The sequence below is a fragment of the Triturus cristatus genome, chromosome 4_1 (assembly GCF_964204655.1).
Source record: "Triturus cristatus chromosome 4_1, aTriCri1.1, whole genome shotgun sequence".
NCBI classification, from domain to species: domain Eukaryota; kingdom Metazoa; phylum Chordata; class Amphibia; order Caudata; family Salamandridae; genus Triturus; species Triturus cristatus.
This window is the reverse complement of record NC_140585.1, coordinates 1216370730-1216385325: the sequence shown is the minus strand read 5'-3', so window position 1 is coordinate 1216385325 and position 14596 is coordinate 1216370730. Positions and strand designations below refer to the sequence as shown.

The window sequence follows — 14596 nt, the reverse complement described above, 5'->3', positions numbered from 1 at the left end:
GCAATTAGCTTCATAAGCTGTAGTGAGAAGTTCAGGAGGGAGCCAGGCAGCCAGTAAACAAGTGCGCAATTCCAACAATGGTGGGATTGGGAGTCGATTTTGAATACCAGAATTTCTAGTTTATTGTCATCGCAATGTTCTATAGTAGTGACCTTGATGGAGTCCTTATGTACTTTAGCTATGCCTCCACCCATCTTAGATTAGCTATCACATTTTTTTATTCGGTAGCCGTCAGGAATTGCCACCGTGATTGCAGGAGTGGAACTGGGTTTTAGCCAAGTTTCCGTTAGGATGCAGTTATCTGTAAGTCCTGATGAAAGCAGGTCCCAGATTTCGATGGCATGTTTGGGTAAAGATCTGACATTCGCCAGGAAGCAATGCCAGTCCCAACTTAGATTGCAGAAGGGATGGTTAATGGGGGAAAGGTGAGTATTGGAAACCACCTGTGGGTATTCTTTGTCAGTGGTGGCAGTCGTGAGATTTGCTTGTGGCAGTCCTAGGCTATTGAATTGGCAGGTACTGCATGCAAAAGGTCCTTCCAGCACCGGAGGAGCCTTAGTAGTGCATTTGGGAGTGCTTACCCTTCTTAGTGCTGTAAGCTCTATGCTTGTATACAAGTGTTTGGAATTTCAGAAATTACACCCATAAGAGCAATGAAAAACTTTAAGAAGATCTTAAAATTGCTGCACAGCACCAGAAATGGAAGGGCACTAACCGGAGACTCCTCCTTGCACTCCATCTGCACAGACTATTGACACCAACTCAATTTGGTAATATGAAAGTAATCTAAGCGTTAAGGGCAAAACAAATATTTCATAACGTAAACTGCTTCAGTTATGCAGAACTTATGGCAACACCTTTATTAAAGTTTCTTTCATACTCATGTTTTGTTAATACTCCACAGTCTTGCAGCGGATCAACTCATGGGGGCTGAGGTCACACAGAATCTGGGAATGCACCCCAATTCTAAATATATTCTAGCTATAGTGAACGTTTAAAGCATCACGAGTCCCACTGTTAAAAACAGATTAGCATATACAATACTAAAATACGCAAACTGGGAGAAAATATCACAGGCCCCCAACTGTAATCTTGACACCATATCGAATAAAATAGTGCTTTTTCAGTACAGACTCCATCTGTGGGCATGTTAAAAGGATCCACACAATCTTTGCATAACTGATACATTTGGCTTCAAAACAACAGTTTATCAAGACCACACAATTCATATTACTTGGGGAGATCCACTGTTTAAGCTAAGTAATAAACTGAAATGGAACGAGTTAATACTTCCAAAAGAGGTAGGTGTGTTTTCATATAGACATGACTGCTTACAGATACACTTCAGCAGCTTGGTTCGCACAAAAAGTAATTCATTTGCGTGCTCCTTTTATCAGCACAACTACCTTTTATTTTTCTAATAGCATACACTTGTTTTGACATTTCGCTGCATACACTACCACAAACAACATGCACACACCTGACTCCATCACTCCATAGTGTCGGGTCAGTCCTGCCAAGTACCACGCATCAGGCGCTAGACTAACGCATTTCAATGTTGTGGTCCACATCACCAAACTGAAATGCAAAGTCACGGGTTATAGGGATGGCCTGTCTGTTAACCGCAGGACTTCTATTCCAATTCCTGACTGAAACTGTCTCAACACTAGAGGAATGGCAGCGTGCCATAGCGTGTGTGCTGCTCCCAGCAGGCGGCTTATGGGGGCTGGCTGAGCAGCAGCTAGCTACATTGTAACAATTCCCAACACCAGTTGCTCATAAACTAATAGGGGGGGTCGGGTGTCCTGCTGCCTCCGCGGTGGCTACAATTCTATTGGAGGGAGGGAGGGCACGCAGTTATACTTTTAAAAGTAATGTGAAGCACTGCAACGCGACTAACGGACCCGGACGGTCCCAACCCCTGGCACAGACCGTGGACACCACTGTGCTCCAGCTGCTGCTGAGAGGTCACAGTGTCTGAGAAGACTGCACAGGCCAGCGCCGGACAGCCTCGGTGCGCTTGCCTTGCAGCAGGAGTTGTTGCGGCCACGAGACGGCCCAGAACCGAGTTGCTGCACTGAGCCTCACAAAGTAAGTGTGCGTCACAGTGCTCCCTGAAGTCTGTATAATTTATCTGCTATTTGGTTGGCAATAGTATTGCTTTCACTAAATTAGCAGTTGTGGGGCAGTCACGATCACCTGCTTGCCAGTGCCCTGTAGCAGAAGTTCACCCAGGTCAGCAGCGTCACTCAGCAGAGCAGCATTGGATAGCTCTCTGTGACAGCCCTGCTGTGGTATGATCTGTGCGTCCGAGGGAAGGGCGAGGGAGCAGACCGGGGTATATAATATTTTTGTGTGTCGGTGAGTCGAGCAGTAATGTTGAATTAATGCTGCCTGCTGTGAGTGACCGGTGTCCCTCAGCTGCCTAGTGCTACTTGTCCACGAGTCAGCTGTAGCGACTCTCTTAATTTTAAATTTAGGCAGTTCATCTGTGCCGCTGGCTGCAGGGCTGGGCAGGTAGCGAGGACCACTTTTGTGGTTATCATGATTTTTATTAGGGTTGATGAGACTCGTTTTAATAGACTACAGCACCATGGCTGCTGGCTCAAAGTGACTGCCTGTGAGGCTGAGGCTTGCCCGGTGCCTGTCTGTGGCGGTGTCCATGAGTCAGCTGACTGTGTCACTTAATTTTTGGGGCAGCTGACAAGGTGTTGTTGAGGGGCATCAGCTATGGTAGTAGGGAGAGGTGAGCATAGAATTGTGCCTGTTACAGATTTAAAACTGGAGTCAATTGCCATGATTTAGGTTGTTAATGTGCAATACTCCTTGTATGCGGTGTTCCTATGTGTGACATTTCAATACTTGAGTTGTGGCACTTTCACAGTTAATAGAATACAGCAGTTATGTACATGCAACATAGTTTATTTAAGTAATGACTCACCTATAAGCAATGTGATGCTCTAGAATGGATGTTGAAACACGTGATGTTTATGCGAGATTAACAATGAATAATGCATAGGAACGGCGTCATGCAATCCGCACAATCAGTTTTAAGATCTTCTTAGCGTTTCACGTTGTTCAAATAGGTGTAATTTCTGATATTTATATGTTTTCCTTGTCTTCAGTTTGATTTTGCTTGTGAGAAAGTGTCACTCATAGTCGTTGAATGTCACTCATATTTACACTGAAATTATGAAAATGTCACACATTTGCAATCTGAAACCTTGGCAGCTATGTTGAGTGATATCAGCAGCACTGTACTCACCACACAACACAGCCCATGATGCAACACTGCCTGGTCATGGATAGGAAGGCTGTTTTAGCAGCACACAGCTTGAATCTTTTGATACCTGGTGACCAGTACATGGGAGTAGGAGGCCGGGCAAGCACTAGTTCCAAACAGGGACAGGCCTCAGCTCTCAGAAGCTGCGACCTGGAGGAAAGGCGCCGCTCTGAGGCCCGCATGTCCAGCAAGGAAAAACAAAACTGCCAATGACCAATCAGATCATGCATGCTCACAACCAGGCAAGGCATCACCCCAGGGTTCACGAGGGGCACAGTCTGTTATTAATGATGCAGACGCGCACACTGAGGAGCTCAGCTTCATCAATCCCCAGCTGGAAGGAATGGAAGTTAACTATGGGTGACCAGATTGGAGAATAAGAGCTTCACGTACCAATTCCACACGGGTCACTATTCCGGTTCGTCCTTCACCAACATTGATATATACTCATGTTGAGGTGACACCAGCACTAGGGGTATAAAGTTAATTAAGTTACAGAGTAAGAGATACCTCACAGGCACTCACTTCGGAACGACTTCCGTGGAAACTGCACAGGTACTCGGACTGGTGTGCTGTGGCCTGCTGACCCACTCCACTCCAAGCCTATCCGGAGCAGCGTGCATGGAGCCTGCCACTTCAGCTTTAGTTTCACTGTATGGTGCATGATTAGTAGCACTCCTCCGCTTGACAGCAGAGGAGGCGCTATTATGCGTGACTTTCCATTTCAGTGCGGTGATGCAGACAACCACACTGAAATGCGTTATTCTAACACCTGATGGGTGGAACTTGGCAGGGCTGCACATTTCCCACAAACCACTTAACTCCTTAGTGGGTAGCCGGTGGTGTAACAATAGCCCCTGCAGCCCTGTGTTGCGGGGGGCCCGAGCTCCAGGGTGCCCCCTCCGACACTGTGCTCTGGCGGTGGTGTTCCTGCCCTTAAGGTTCCGGACTGGTTCCGGAGCGTAGGGGCCCCCTCTGTGAACATTGTAGGAGAGCCCCCTCAGGTTAGTTATGCCACTGCCAGTGGGAGCTACATAGAGTAAACAATGGTCATAAGGATACTGTTCACTTTGAAATCATGGCACTCTTTTTGTAATAACTGAGACCAGGGATCACAAGGCAGTGCCAGGGCTCGAGAGGGGCAAGCAACCTCAGATAACCTATGAATCTATCCTGGCAAGAAAATAACAGTGTTGAACCAAATCCTGACACTGTTTGATCTCAAGATTTCATGATTCAGGTTTATTTGAAAGAAACCGTGCCATTTGTGCAGCGTGCTATGAAAATTACCATTGCTATTATCATCTGAAGAAAATTGTGGAAGTCTGAATTCTAGGTCCTACGAGAAGATATAGAGATCGATAAAACTGACCTACAGAAATATTCCATCCACTGCATCTTAATTTTCAATATACCATTACTATTCTTACCTCCACACCTACTTACCTACACTTACCTTGCAATGTACTGGGTAGAATGATGTAGTGGACGGAATGTTTTGTCGCACATGATATATAGGGCTCAATTCAAAAAAATTCACCATCATTTTAAACCTATTGCAATTATGATTGCTAAAATGGAATTCTAGGACAAATTCCGCTCTTGAATCGAACTCCGCTGCCTCAGTGTGGTTTTCCTTCTTTACATATCCACATAATTTAAGAGAAATGGATTCTGCCACATGTTCTAAAGTACATACTTACTACTGAAGAACGTATAAGGGTATTTCACGGATACAAAAATGTGTATCATCATGGAGGGTTAATCACTCCGTGCCAGTGAAAACCATATTCGAGTAGTGTAATATATACAACTGATTGTAAGTTTCCTCTCAAATGCACCATTGACATGAATTTCACAAACTAGAGAGACACATTTGTAAGTGCTGAATCCAGGGCAGATTTTCAAAATAATCCTAAAATATTTAAACGACTCCCCATCTGATTCATTTAATCTGATTGGGAAAGCATTTTGGAGTGTGCATGCACACTAGCATGCACAAATGCCTTCATTTCCGAGAGCGAGGAATTAACATTAGATGAATTGGTTATCAATGCAAATTATTTCCCATTGATGGCACAATGTTTTTCAAAGGTAACTTTAACTTATTGGACAGGGCAGCGTGGAGATGCCCTAAACTAAAAATTTGGGTAACACCAACAAACTAGTAAATAATTGGTAAAAAAAAAAAAGCACCAGGGCACTTGTCAGGAGAGCACTGCGGATTGCACCACCCATTGCCAATGTCAGTGCTACCAATGGCAATTCAGACTTTGTATGCATTAAACATTTCTAATACCTGCCACCCAAGCATTTCTTTTATTCTTTGGGGAGCAGGTATTAGTCATTTTAATGTATATAGAATTATTCAACAACTGTTGTCTTCATCATAAAATTAGACAAGCAGTGCCTCCATGTGGCTGGCTGTCATAATGGCCGGTGTTGACAATTAAGTGCTGGTGCGGAGCACGGGAAACGAACAGCTCAAATAAAGCACTGCAAAAAACCCTCAAGCTTAAGTTTATGCACAAATCTTTTTCCAAACAACAGACTGCCTAAAAACGGTCATAGATTTCCAGGGTGAAAAGGAAGAGAACGCATTCAAAGTTGGTGAAGGTTTGCTGGAAAATAGTTACTGCACAAATATGATGGCATTTACTCCTGCGGTAGCCAGCATTGCTTTCAGAGACAGGAATCTGCTAAACATGCAGCTCCCTGTTTCTGAGAGCAATTGTTTCCTCTGTTTCCCTGCCCGCTTGTCTGTGGGGCGGGAAACAGAGGAAACTTCTATTCTCAGCAATTGGGAGCGGTTTCATAGTTACCGCTTGCTGAGAGCGGAGTGTTTGCTCTGACTTGGCGGGAGCTGTCAAAGCTCCTGCCTAGTCAGAGCAAATTGCTATGTCCTGGGGGTGGGCACCCAGGGACATAGCAGGAGCCAGCCCTAGAGGGTGGTGGTCTCCAGGGCAATGTATTGCTCCAGGAGGGGGGCCATTGGATTGGGCCTTGTGGAGGTTGTGTTCCCCGGGGCATGGACTGGCCAAGCAGGCCCGCCCACATCTGTATTTTAAAGTGCCCCCGGGGAAGTGGCGGTCCCCGGGGCTGTGGAGGGGTCTGCGCACGCCCTTGCATTCAAATAAACAAAATCCCCGGGGCGATGGCGGCCCCAGGGACTGCAGGGGGGCCACACAGCCCCTGCATTGATTTCAAATAATGTCCCAGGGAGATGGTGGTGCCCATGGCACAACCATCTGAATTAAGTTATCATTGTTTGTCCTGGGGAGATGGCAATCCCTGGGGCTGCAGGGGGCCGTGCTGGCCCCTCGCCCACATTATTTTACTATTGTTTGCCCTAGGGAGATGGCTTTCATTCAGAAGCAGTAGCCTCAGAATTTGACCTACCCAGGGGCTTCCTTTAAAAGAATTACGGGAGCCCAAACTTCTTTTGCTGCTAATCCATGGATCCATTCTTCATTTTGCGTCAAAGTCTACTCTAAAACTATTTTCTTTTACTCTCACTGGTGTCCCTGTGAGACTCCTCCACCAGTCCTAGAGAGTAAGGGTATTCCTACCCTGTCCCTCTTTGTTTATTTAATTATTATGCTTTTTGTGGGAGTCAACCAGAGCCAAGTCCCAAGATGTCTGCCGACACTTCCGGGTTCAAGTGTTGGCAGCCAATCAGATTTCAACACGAGGAGTGTCGGATCCATGGAGGATCCCAGTCCCGATATGTACAATTTGGATTTCCCTTAATATTTCCAAAACTACTGAATGGATTTACACCAAATTGCGAAAAGCACAAGCTGTGGACTAAAAGCTAGCTTTCTGTCAAATTTGATGTCATTCTCGTCCAGCGGTTCATTCGGTAGTCGTGTCTAAAGGTCCTATAGGAATTAGCATGGGGAAAACACATTTTTTGACCCTCCTCTTTTTTCTCAAGCCCCGCTTGACAAATCACCCTGAAACTTTCCAGACAGCAGCTGTGGTTACAGGCAAATTTTGGGGGGAGATTTCATGAAGATTCATCAACCAGCGCCAAAGATATAGGCAACTGAAAATCACCTTTTTGATAGACACTAGGTCCTAACGATAGCTACCTACTGCTGACCGCCAGTAGGATATATATATATATATATATATATATATATATATATATATATTTATTTATACAGCTTTTGTGTGTCAGCGCCTATTTTACCAAGAGATAGGAGGCGGAGTGATTGGTACGGAGAGAGCCGTCTCCATTTTGGCCTGCCATGCATTAAACCAAGGGGGGGTGTCGGACAAAACAGAGATAGCTCCAATCACTCCACCTCCTGTGTCTTGTTAAAACAGGTGCTGACACATGAAGTTTTCAACTGTATTAACTTTTTTTGGCAGGATGCCATTGCAAGATTTGGCTGTGAAAACAGCATTGTTCATACCACGGGATCAGGGGCGGCTGGTGACATTTAAAAGTAGTGGGGCGTAAAAGTTTGGGGTCAGTGCACGTCAGCCTGACTGTCATAAGAGGGGTTCTCCCCCCGAGAAAATGTTGAAAAAATATTGGGCAAATTGTGCATTTTCAAGCATATGTAAGAAAACAAGAAAGTTAATAAGGCAATAATTAAAGTGTGTTATGACATCAATAAAGAGATGTTATACATAGGTAGCTGCCTATTCAATATAACCACAGAACTTCATAACAAACCTTGCGATAACAATGCTGGGTACCTCGGATTTCTTTATTGATATAAAATGAACTCTACAGAGGAAAGGCAAGTTATTGTGATTTGCCAGCCGGAACACAAAGTTCATCCCCTGACAAATTCCTTGAATGTTTTGTGTGCATTTGGGAGGAGCTGAAAAGGGAGTTTTCGCCAAACCACTAGACACGTGTCAGGCCATAAACACTGGGCTCAGGACATTTAATAGCATTGTTAACATATCGTGATATGACAGTGAAAAATGCAACTAGAGAGTGAGTCAAATGCATTGTTCTGCTCAACCCCCAACGCACATAACTGAAGTGAGGCAGCAGAAACTCAGTTAGTGACATGCCAACTCATTGGTATATTTTAGATTGGCTAAACCTCGAGTGTTTCAGGTACATTAGAGTGGTTTCTAGACATTCTTTCCGTTTCTTTTCTAGCCATGGGTGGTATTGTGTTGCCATATAAGGGCCATTGATTGGCCTGGTTAATGGCACGGATTGCCTGACCCACATGTGCTCCGCAATCAACATGTTAAGTATTGTAAAGTAAACCTCGCAGGCCAGACATAGTATAACACCTAACATTAGCGGGACAGTGGCCTGCCTGGAACATTCTGTTCCCGAGTGCCTCTGCCCTGAGGCCAGGCCCGGACATCCTAGAAAGACAGGTTACGAGTTCATAAACAAACCCCCTCTGACTTCCCCGACCCCCAACTCGCTTCCTCCTCGTGTGCGGTGTGCGCTGACACTGCCTGTGATCTGAGGCAGGCTGCGTTCATGCAGCAGGGCCGTTCAGCAGGAACACTGCCATCCAGCTGTTCCTACACACCACGGGCCTTTCACTCCCCGACTGAGACTCTGCAATCAGTGCAATACTGTGGCAGTGGCAATTGGCCTAATGTGCAGGAAGAGTCTTTCGACAGACAAGCAAACCAAGATCAGAAATAAACTAACCACATCCTTTTTTGTGATGCGCAAACTAAATCCGAAGCAACAAAACGAGCTGTACAAGAGCCCCAGCTGCGTTTCATTACACACACATTAATTTCAAATCACTTAATTATCCATAGTATTGAGGGCATGCCTGAAATTCTTGATGAAGGTCATTTTACCCTTCCATATGAACGAGACAGTCAAACTTACAGCTTTTTCCCCACCAACAAATCTAATGCAGCAGAAAGTGCCTTACACATGCTAGAAGTCAGGAGGGCTGCAATGTATTACATACAGATCACCCCAGACATCGGGAAAACACATCAGTTCTTTATAGGATATTCACCGCACCTCGAGATGCCATAATAAATTGGCCCACTGTTTGATTTGGCCTGGGTTTCATTTTTCAGGGCTAATAATAGTATTTAAACCTTTACTGATAACCAGGGGGAACCCACATTCCCTCTCTGTTGAACATATATAACATCAAGAGTGTCATTATAGTGATTTACAGGGCTCATATATAAGGTTCAATAGAATATAAGATTCAATCACTGCAGGTCACTGAGAAAACAATTCTGAACAAAGTTGTAGGATGCCTGAGTTCTTGATCGAATTACAGCCACAAGAACTAGTCCTGAACTTTCTCATTAATTAATGGATAAATTGGGCCGCGCAGGGATTTTATATTTCATTGTAGGCCAATCCACACCTTTGTCTCCTTAGAATTATTCTGCCTTTTTGAAATCAGAAAAACTTCACCTTATACAATGGCATGAGTCAGTCGCGGCTCGCGGGCGGGGGGAGGTGGGGGTTCGCGCACGGGGGGGAATGAAATATTTTTTTAAAAACTTACCTCACAGCCGGTCCACGGGTCCACGCCACCTCTCAGACCTCTGATCCCCTGGGCGCCTTCACTAACGGTACTGGAGGGGCCTGCCAACCCCTCTCAGCCAATCCTGGCGCTGCCAGCAGCGCCAGGATTGGCTATGGGCACAGTTTACGCTACGCCAGCCGCCTGCCCATTAGGAGACCGAGGGGCTCCTAATGGGCATGCGCAAGGCAGTAAAAACACAAGTACGCATGACTGGGCACGGACTAAAAATTAATCTCCATGCCCACTCATGCGCACTTGTGCTGCCTTTCCCTGGCTTGTGACAATGCATGTCAGTCAACATGACGCCGGACCGCCCACGGTCCGACGTCATGCTGACTGACATACATTGTCAGTTAGTTCACCCCACCCTCGGCGTCTCTGAACATAAGTAAATTAAGTTCAGAGACACCAAGGGAGCTGCGGGCGCGGGCGGGTGCGCGGGGGCGGGGGTCTACGCCCCAACGCCCCAATGGACGATCCGCGCTTGCACGGGATGCCATGATTGATCCTGTTTAGATGTGCACACGTGATTTACAAATTCCCAAATATAAAAGACATGCTATATTCAGTCACAGTTCATTTCTGCATTAAAGTGCCAAATGCAAAAAAAATTATTTGAATAAATGCACTACATGATGTATGTCAAGCCTACAAAAAAATTAATGATATTATTTCATTACACCCTGCCACATGCTGACCAAAAGCTTATTCGGAATAGAAGGTAATCACGCTATTCCATTCCAAGGAATGTCTGATAGAAAACAATTTCATTATCACTCCATGACACATATACTACTTCATATGCCTCCCCCTAAAAATGTACCCATTTGAGAAATAACTTCTTCCCCTCACCTTCCTACAGTGTCACATATACCAAGCTTATCATCAAGAGTATTCCTCAGTGGGCCAAAACTATAAAACATCACATTATAAGGTCCCTGATTCTGATATCAGCATTACAAGTGCGGTACAGATCTTCATCCATTTTCAGTACTTCCAGGGTCTTACTATCCAGCTCTATGACATATTTCCACTGTAGTTTTCGCAGTTCTTTTTCTCTACTCCCCCTCTGTATTGTCTGGGTATGGCATAAATCACCTAATTTTCCAATACTCTGTTGTTGCTAGCATGGACTTCCTCAAAATGATTGCCACAGGGTACGTCTTATCTTTGTGTTTTTACTGCCCTGACATGTTGAAGTATCCGCTTGTGGACTCGGTGGATAGTACTACCACCATGTAATAGAGCACATGGGCATATTAGTATATATAACGCAAAAAAAGATCCAACATCAGGGATCAGAGAACCTAGCTAGATGGGAAGGGAGGGGTCTACTTAGTGAGTAAGACACACCTCAAATAGAGAAAAGAAAATACTTTTCTTGAGTCCCCTCACTCACCAAAGGTTTCCCCTAGGTGACATGCTTCATCATTGGGGCCATCCCAAGCATCTACTGCTTGGGGCGTGCTGCGACTTGCGACAGTTACGTAGGAGCACTATTTAGTGAAGACTATGTGTAGTGCAGTGAGAGGGGAGTGATGTGGGTTTAAATTAAAAATTACCTAGCTAGTGAGCGTAAATGAGTTTATTCGTGCTCCTAGTTGGTAAAGGATAAAAAGGGGGGGTAATAAAAGGGAGGAATTAGGCCCCAATGATGAAGCATGTCACCTAGGGGAAATACATTATTACCTAATTCCTCCCTTTTATTAACCCCCCTTTTTATCCTTTACCAACTAGGAGCACGAATAAACTCACTTACGCTCACTAGCTAGGTAATTTTTAATTTAAACCCACACCACTCGCCTCTCACTGCACTACACATAGTCTTCACTAAATAGTGCTCCTACGTAACTGTCGCAAGTCGCAGCACGCCCCAAGCAGTAGATGCTTGGGATGGCCCCAATGATGAAGCATGTCACCTAGGGGAAACCTTTGGTGAGAGGGGACTCAAGAAAAGTATTTTCTTTTCTCTATTTGAGGTGTGTCTTACTCACTAAGTAGACCCCTCCCTTCCCATCTAGCTAGGTTCTCTGATCCCTGATGTCGGATCTTTTTTTGCGTTATTAGTACCTAGGAGGACGAACCTAGCCATATCCTCCTCTCCCCTCTCCTTATTTCCATATTAGTATATATACAGCATACTTGGTTCTGAAATGATATACTCCTAGGATTTTCATGGTTTCTTGCACAGTGGGGAGAAAAATTCAGTTTTATTAATGCCATATTGACGGGATTTACATTTCTTACATTGTATTAATCCCGGCTTTTCTCTAGCCAATTGAATCTTACAACCACTCTGGACAAGACCTCACTAGGTCGTTCTTCATTGACATGGCCCTTGTCGGTCGGATTGATACCATTCAGTCAATTATGGGGTCATTCTTAATCCAATGCCAATGTTGGCACATTAGTCTTCTCAGTTGGCTTTTTTCCCTGCAATAAGTAGTAATAAACCTGGTGCAATGTGCAATATCTTGATTATTTCCCCGTCAGACAGCAAGTTCTATTTCTTTTGTAAGTTGGCTCTATATGTGCCATCTTCTACTACCGTATGTGAGTACCCTCCTTCCTGGAATCTCCTCCCCAACTCTGCTTGTGCCATAACTTGCTTTTCTGTCTCACTACAGTTTCTCTCCATACGCAAATGCTCTCCATAGGGTGAATTACACCTTAATTTTTCAGGGTGGAAATTGCTTGCTTGCAAAATAGTGTTTCCTGCAGTGGGCTTTCTATATACCTTGGACGGATGTATGACGATTCAACGCAAACAAACACAACGCACACCACTACATCGCATTCATTACATCGCACACACCGTTACATAGCATACATTCACCACGCAAACCACAACATCGCACGATGCCTTCACACGCATGCAAAAGACATTTACAACGCACACCAAGACCGGGCATTCCAGCACTCCGCCCGACACTCACGGCAAAAACGTACCGTACACTAACATAAACCCTAAGCCCTAACCCTAAAGCCTAAAACACGTACATACACGCCCCCTAACCCTAAGCCCTAACCCAAAAGCCTAAAACACTAGCCTATACGCCCACTAACCCTAAGCCCTAACCCTAAAGCCTAAAACACTAGCATACACGCCTCCTAACCCTAAGCCCTAACCCTAAAGCCTAAAACACTAGCATACACGCCTCCTAACCCTAAGCCCTAACCCTGAAGCCTAAAACACTAGCATACACGCCTCCTAACCCTAAGCCCTAACCCTAAAGCCTAAAACACTAGCATACACGCCTCCTAACCCTAAGCCCTAACCCTCAAGCCTAAAACACTCCCATATACAACAATTAACCCTAAGCCCTAAAACCTAAACCCCCCCCTTCCACTGCACTACCCATAAACTACCCTAAACCCTAAAACAGCGACGACCTTACCTGGTTCCAACGTTGTTTCCCCTGCCGCCCGTGTACCCGCGCCTGCGTTCTAACAGCGCCCGCGATGCAATGGCACCCGCGATGGAACGTCGTGCGTAGTGAACGCACGCGGCGTAACGTCGCGTGCGTTGTGATGGCATGCGATGTAAGCGCATGCGATGCGACGCATGCGTTGCGATGGGTGTTCCCCACCTTGGACTGGATCTTTTTGTGCTTAATATACATTGTAAAACCTAAAACGTTTACCTCTGTGCTACTTATGGTACTTGTAAAATGTACATTCAAATCATTAACATTTATCATCCTTACAAAGTTGTGCATACTTTCTACTGACCCTTCCCAAGTGACATACTAGTCATCTATATACCGTGCCCACAATATCAAATGCTGTGACCAATATTCGTAATGCTCACCCTAGAGCACCGGCTCATCCCAACAGCCCATGTGCAAATTAGATTAGCTGGCAGTGAAGTAGGTTCCTATGGCTGCACCGGTCTTCTGCTGAAACAGTTCATTATTAAACAGGAAGTCGTTATTGTGAGACACCACTTAACCACATTTCTCATCATATTTGTGATTTTGAGTAATTTCAATGGTTTAGCTCCCGAGAAATGCTTATGGGCTCTCAGGCCATCCTCATGGCACATGTTTGTATGCAACAATGTTACATCCTATGACATCAGTACATAATCATCGTCCCAATGTACATCAAATACTGACTTTAAGAAATCACGGTGCCCTGTATAAAAGAAGGTAAATTCTTCACATAGTCCTGCAAGAAATACATATCAAGACGGGTTTTAAAAGATCCCATCAATAGCTGAAATTATTTTCTGGCGAGGCGGCTTGCTAGCATGTTTATGTAGTTTGGGATGAGATAAGATACTGGTATTCAACAACCTATTTAAAAATTATAAAATATGTAGGAAAACACTTCCAACACTGCTGCCTTACAGACACAACAACCCACCAACAAATACATTAAATTAAAATTGCTGATGGCACATCAGACAAGGGGAATATAGACTGATAGAGAGGAGGAATGGGGTTTCTACAAAAGGGAAGCCCAATAGGGTGGCATTGTTGGATTGCTTTGACATCTCTGTTGGGAACAGAGTGAGGAAATTGTGTGTACACTCTTCTGAGATTATGGATTAGTTCTTGTGGCTAGAGGCTTCAGACTTTCAAATGTATGTCACTTCCGACTACGATGATGCACTATTCAATACGTGGGCACCATGATGTGCTTTGATTGCAATATAATGCAGATACCGGGACTATGCTTTAATGCAAGTCATGTCTTTTGTCTATGGTTGTCCAATAACTAAAGAATTATAAAGTTTCAAAAAATGTAAAATCAAATCAAAAACAAATTTCTAAATATATTACGTAAGCAGAAACAGTTAGTCAACTAT

At 44.7% G+C, this 14596-nt stretch overlaps 1 protein-coding gene across 8 annotated transcripts in view; it reads right to left on the bottom strand.

The window, feature by feature from the left end:
• B4GALNT1 (beta-1,4-N-acetyl-galactosaminyltransferase 1) overlaps positions 1–14596 on the bottom strand; it is a 693972-nt gene that overhangs the window by 428644 nt on the left and 250732 nt on the right. The window lies entirely within an intron of this gene.